The 6,333-nt window shown below is 39.0% G+C and overlaps 1 pseudogene; it reads right to left on the reverse strand.

Moving 5' to 3' along the window:
• The window catches only part of LOC107658412 (zona pellucida sperm-binding protein 3-like), a 21,125-nt pseudogene that overhangs the window by 6,432 nt on the left and 8,360 nt on the right, over nucleotides 1–6,333 (reverse strand).

Genomic DNA, 6,333 nt, shown 5'->3' on the forward strand with positions numbered 1-6,333 from the left:
GTGTAAAAAGACAGTATAAGTCATTATAATCTGTAATTATGTCCCCACTGGATGCAACAAATGCCTCGTTTGTAATGGGTTTTATTGGTTTTGTCTTGTTGTGCCAGACTGCATCACAGTATGGTAAGGGACGTAACATTTCCGTCACACGCTTGAGGTATTCAGCCAATCACAACGCACTGGATAGCTGGCCAATCAGCGTACAACTCGCTTTTCAGAACGATGAGCTTTGTAAATATCGACGCGTTTCAGAAAGGCGGGGCATAGAGGAGCAACAATAATGTACATTATGTGGAAAATAATGTGCTTTTTGAACCTTAAACCGCATTAACACATTGCATTACACCAAATTCACAAAATAATGTTCTTTTTAGCAACGTCATATGACCCGTTTAAAGTAACATGAGAGGTAGAGTTAAGCCCGATTCGGACGGTAATTGTTTCTCATATGGACGTCTGTAAAAATAAATGTACTTATCACCTCAGTGATAAAACTCATGGATTCGGATGGCGATCTATTCACAGTGGAGGAGCGAGTTCTGTGATCCTACGAACCCGGGAACGTACTGCGCACGTGGCCAGTCACATGATTGTCCGCTGTAAATAAAAAATGAATTTACAAATTTATACCTATTTTTGTGTAAAATGTATTTAAAAATACTTATGTAAAATTTATTCTTATTATTCCAAGCATATTTTATAATATATAATCCTATTTATTATTTGATCATTTAAATCACCTGTTTAAAAATAGGAAAATAGACGCGCTATAGTTGTATATAATTATACGCGATATACTGTATATCTGTTTATAATACACATTTTAAAATTGTATTGCATACCTGCTGCTGCCATAATAAAGACCCATTTCGAATGTTTACGTGCTTTTCTTCTCTTTCTGCTCCCAGTCGCTGTGGTGGAGCATTTATGAAGCATTGTTCTTTTAAATACTTTCCAGCATTTCAGAAATAAATATGTATGCAAATTACACTGAAGTACAACGTTACCTTACGGTGTTCGGGACACTGAATTTTGAATCGATTTCTTCTCGTAAACTCAGAGATGTGGATTCGGACGGCAATTAAATTACCACACGACCTTGGTGTTTGTCAAAAAACAGTAGGTAATTCGGCCGGGGATTTTTACAGGGGTGGTGAGAGAAAAACACCAACGTCCTGGATTCGGACGGCATTAAAATCACCAACTACCCCCTGTAAATGGTGAAAATCACTTACGTCCCCCTGAGAAACAATTACCGTCCGAATAGGGCTAAAGACTTCATTAGCGATCGCCATAAGCTGTTAGTGAGGGTGGTGACTCTGGCTTATTGGAAACAGATGTTCAGGAGTCACCTTTCATAGCAAAGGGAGGTGGTACTGGCTACTTTAGTATAACATTCAAGGAAGTAATATAATGGGAAAGAACTAAGCATCCACCATCTGGTGAGAAAATACCAGCACTGCAGCTGAGAAATAATTAGTTTTTTTGCTTTGGTTCTTGCACAGTATGTATAGTTTTCAGCGTACATATTACATTGTACAGTAGTTTTAAGCACCTCTCGTCCAAATGTGCTTTTGTCCTGTGCAATGCAGTAGCATCAGCACTAGTTTAAAAAAAAATCCACTTGTCCAAAGTGACTTTCACTACACCAAAGGTCTCCAACACTGCTCCTAGAGATTGCCCTGCAGGCTTGAGCTCCAACCCCAATCAAACACCCTAAACCAGCTAAACAAGGCCTTCCAGGTTACTTGAAAATTAGAGGCAGGTTTGTTGGAGCAGAGTCGGAATTGTCTGCAGGACAGTAGCTCTCCAGGAGCAGGGTTGGACACTGCACTAGTACAGAGGTTAAATGCTTTTTAAGACTGCTCACATCACATGCCTCCTAAATTTAACCACCAGCACAAACTAAAGTTGTAGATAAACCAGCAACTCAAACAGTACGATTAAGCACTTTATTTTGCCATTGTGCAGTGGAGTTACATTGGACCAAAACCATAGTCCTTGACTCTGATGGGTCCAACATATGCTCTGTCCCACCGCAGATCTGCAGAAAAATAGTGAAAAAAATACAAAGCATGACCATACAATCTACACATTCCCCTTTGTAAATTTAATCACATGCCTTTAAGAAGCTGATCACTTCCACTCCCAATGCCACAGGTTGCATCACAGCAGCTGCACACCTGATCATCCTCATCGGCAGACGCCCACCTGTCAGATAAACAAAGCATTAGATTATCGCACAGTTTTTCAGGTACTTCAATTTAGTGGCAACATACCTATTAGTGGAGAAGGAGCAAGCTTTCTGCTCAACGATAGTAGGGGTGGATGTTGCAGCCACCTTGAGAAGACAAGTGATGTAGACCTACAAAGAGAAAGTTTACTTGTATAGTCAATGCAAACATGCACCCAAACTGCTAAACCACATACATACAAATCCACTAATCTCTTGCTGGAATCTGAATGCCTCCAGCTGAAACTGCAGCTTGTCAATTTGTGTCTAAGGCATGAATCGTGAGCTGGAGCCTGTGAGCTTGGCATCAACTAGGCACCTAGAATGTGTGGGAATTAAAACCTTTAGACCTTACATGACGCCACGAGTGAGTCGTGCTTGAAGGACCTTGTCTTACCCATTATTCTCAATAAAGGAGTATCTGGGGATAGCATTTGTATAAGGAACTGAAGTAGCCACACAGCTGTCCACAAACACACGAAGAGGAACATGGTTGTACGACCTCACTGAAGCCTCAATATGAATTAATTCTCCCAAGTAGTACTGGTTAGAAGGTCGCTCAAATCTCCAGTCATCTGCAAAGAAAGAACTTTAGCTCAAGTTCACGAGCACTGGCATGTTACAAACACTATACTATACATTATACCAATCAGTCATGAGCCTGAGGGAGAAGACCAGGGGCCCATTTCAATAAATCTGAGTTTAGCGCGTGCTCCACTACTATGAAAAGCCATGATCAGTGGAGCTCCGAAATTACGATTCACCATGGCAACAGCACCCGACAGAGTTGGAGCCAAACCATTAAGACCAAAACCATTAAGAAATATTAATTACCGCCTCTTTGAGAGGCTCCGAGTCAATGGACGAGGATGACCTCTTTGATGTCCTAATGCCCCGTTGACATTTTGTCCTCTTCTGCGTTGTCGTGGAGGAGGGGCTCGTTGGTCCAAAAAAGGAGCAGAGGCTTGAAGGTTTCTTCAATTTCATCTCTTTAAGATTTTCCCGATACTTCTCCATTGATGTTTTTATAGTGGTGAGAATAGCCTCAAAGTCAATCCATGGTGTTGCCATAAATTTTCTCTTCTAAAAGGACAATTAGTTCACAAGTCTCTTTGACATCGGTGGAAACCTGTTCTATAATTAGAAGCATCAAGTCGAGAGAACATTTGTTGTGGATCTCACTCCATTTCTTTAAAGGGGTCCTATTATGCTTTTTCACTTTTTTAATTTTAGTCAGTGTGTAGTGTGAATGTTTGGGCATAAAAAAGATCTAGAAAGTTAAGCGCGACGCTTCTCGTCCGGTGTGCGACCGCCTGAAAGGCAGTTTTTTTCACCTCCGTGCCCAAACGTCTTTGTTTGGGCTTCCAAAAGCAGATGATGTCAGGAAACAGTGGTTGCAATTTATTTTTTAACTCTGTTCCCGAGCATTATAACCCCAATTTGCTATTGTGTGCTGCGCATTTTACTGAGGACAGCTTCCACAACATGAGGGAGTACAGTGCCTGCCGGATTCGCCAAAAAGCTTTTGTTGAAAGACGGAGCAAGGGGCGTGGCAGTACTGAAACACCGTCTAAGTTGTTCGCCAATCACAACGCACTGGGACAGCTAACCAATCACAACACATTTTGTTTTTCGGAAGGCGGACCTTCATCAAAGCCAGAACTAATCGAGCCGTTTGTGCCAGGATGGGGAGAAAGGTATTTTTATAATGTAAATTATGTGAAAAATAATGCACTTTTCGAACCACCAAGCATGAGAGCAAGTTCTAGTACACCCCCAAAACAAAATCAAGACTTTGTAAAAGAGCATAATAGGACCCCTTTAAGAACTCCTTATTGTTACCACATAACGAAGGTGATTTAGGGATTCTCAGACCTCTTGGAATTCTTTTATTCCTCCAATATTCACTCAAAGTAGATCCGTGCATTAAAAGACGAGTTTCTTTGTGATACAGTCTTTCCAATCGCAAATGATGATCCTCCTGTGTCAAGTTAAAATCAACCTCAGATTCAGGAAACAAAATCTTGTCAGCATCTTCTTGTGAGAATGTCAGTGTATTAGCACATTTATCAGTTAACACGTTGATCTCTTGAAAAAAGGACATCTTTCGCTGAAAATTAGCAAGTAACAGGGTGCATGAGACGCTCACACTCAAAAAACAGAGGAGAGCCCATATACTCAATCAACGTAAACTCAGCACACCTGAAACGACGAAACTCTAGATATTAGAGTGATAAAATTAACTACTGACTTGTACTCAGTCGACAGCAAGAAGAACCTGCACCAGCACCACTGACAGATGAAGAGGAGATGGTCAAGCATTGGAAGAATTTTAAAATCCAAAAGGAAAAAGAATAACTGTTGCTTTTGTATTTGTAGGAAATAAAGATGTCCAAATAAATTGTTAATAATGTGTGTTTACTTAACAGCTGTGGTGGTGGTTACAGCATATCTCGTACTACCCCTCCATCTGGCATCCTTCCATTCCATGCATCTGATTCATTTTCGGAAGGTGCGATGATGGGAATATGTGTGTCATCAATGCATCCAACCACACTGGAAATCCTGAAGGAAATTCTAATTTCTGGGTTACTTCCAGAGGTTGCAGCAAGATGTTATCAAGTGAATGTCATTTATCAGATTAGCCTCATTTAAACCGATTTCTACACCACTGACCTACAGTCCTGTGAAACTCCACTTTGATTTTGTGCCCAGGAGAAAATTCTCAGAATGAGTGTGAGAGCGATGCACACTTTCCTTATCTCTCTGCATACAGCGGCCTTATAATGTGCTTAAAGAAAACTACCATTTAAAATGATACCGCTCAAATAAATATGCATGTGAATATGGTGTAAAATGTGTCTTGTTTCCATGAAGGGGAAAAACTAAATTTAAGTGTAATTTTCTTATATTGCAAATGATCTGCCAATGGGGTAAGAACTTAAAAATATTCTTGTTTCCGTTTGCATTACCTATTTTCTTACTCTATGGCGGACAATTTTACGTAAATTGCACTTAAAAGGAAATCCCCCAGGAAACAAGACTAAATATCTTAGACCATTTTTCATCTATAGAAAATGTATCTTAACTTAAGAATTTTTAGATATTTGTATCTCTCAAATGGACCATTGACTCTCCTAATTGAGATTGTAGATAGAGTGTCAATGGTCCATTTGAGAGATCGTTGGCGGTAATGCACTTATAAGTCTGCAATCTGCCATAAAACAAGAAGAAGAAGACGCGTCACGCGCCGGCTGTCGAGTACGCGCCCAGGACAGTTCAGACATTGCAGTGCATCAGAGGTAAAAAACTATATAAATACTGTTCAGTTTCTTGCACAGACTGATCATTTTGTGTCTTTACACATCAATGTATCGTCACGAGCCGCAGAGTTTAATTTGGTTTTGTTTGTGTATGTTTTTTTTTACTCTCAAAGCCGTGATTCCCATTCACTTCCATTATAAGACTGACAGACTGCAACGGTTTGAGTTAAAAATCTTCGTTTGTGTTCTACTGAAGAAACAAAGTCACCTACATCTTGGATGCTCTGGGGGTAAGCAGATAAATATAAAGTTTTCATTTTTGGGTGAACTATCCCTTTAATGTAATATCAATTATATTTAAAAATTATATTAATGTAAATATAATAAATATACTGAACATAAACGTATACTAAAATACAAGCTATATAAATATATTCCCCAGTATATAAATAAAAGCTACAAACCAAGTGATTGCTTCAATAAAATTTTGCAGTATGTTTCTAATTTTAATGAATCATTCATGTTCGTATTAAGAACAAGAAACAATAACTGTATGAAATGATTATATTATACACACACACACACCACCACCGCTATACAAATGCTCAATGTTGGTGCTATACACACATATATCAGAAATTGTAAGTCACTGGCACATTGCAGTTATATAATATACAGATTGTCATAAATTACATTTCATAGAACAATGACCATATTTACAAATCAAGCATGAGCTTGAATTTAGAACAGCTGAGAATAATTTTTTCAGGGTTCTTTGATGAATAGAAAGTTCAGAAGAACAGCATTTATCTGAAATAGAAATATTTTGTAACATTA

The sequence above is a fragment of the Sinocyclocheilus anshuiensis genome, unplaced genomic scaffold (assembly GCF_001515605.1).
Source record: "Sinocyclocheilus anshuiensis isolate Anshui unplaced genomic scaffold, SAMN03320099.WGS_v1.1 scaffold371, whole genome shotgun sequence".
Taxonomy (NCBI): domain Eukaryota; kingdom Metazoa; phylum Chordata; class Actinopteri; order Cypriniformes; family Cyprinidae; genus Sinocyclocheilus; species Sinocyclocheilus anshuiensis.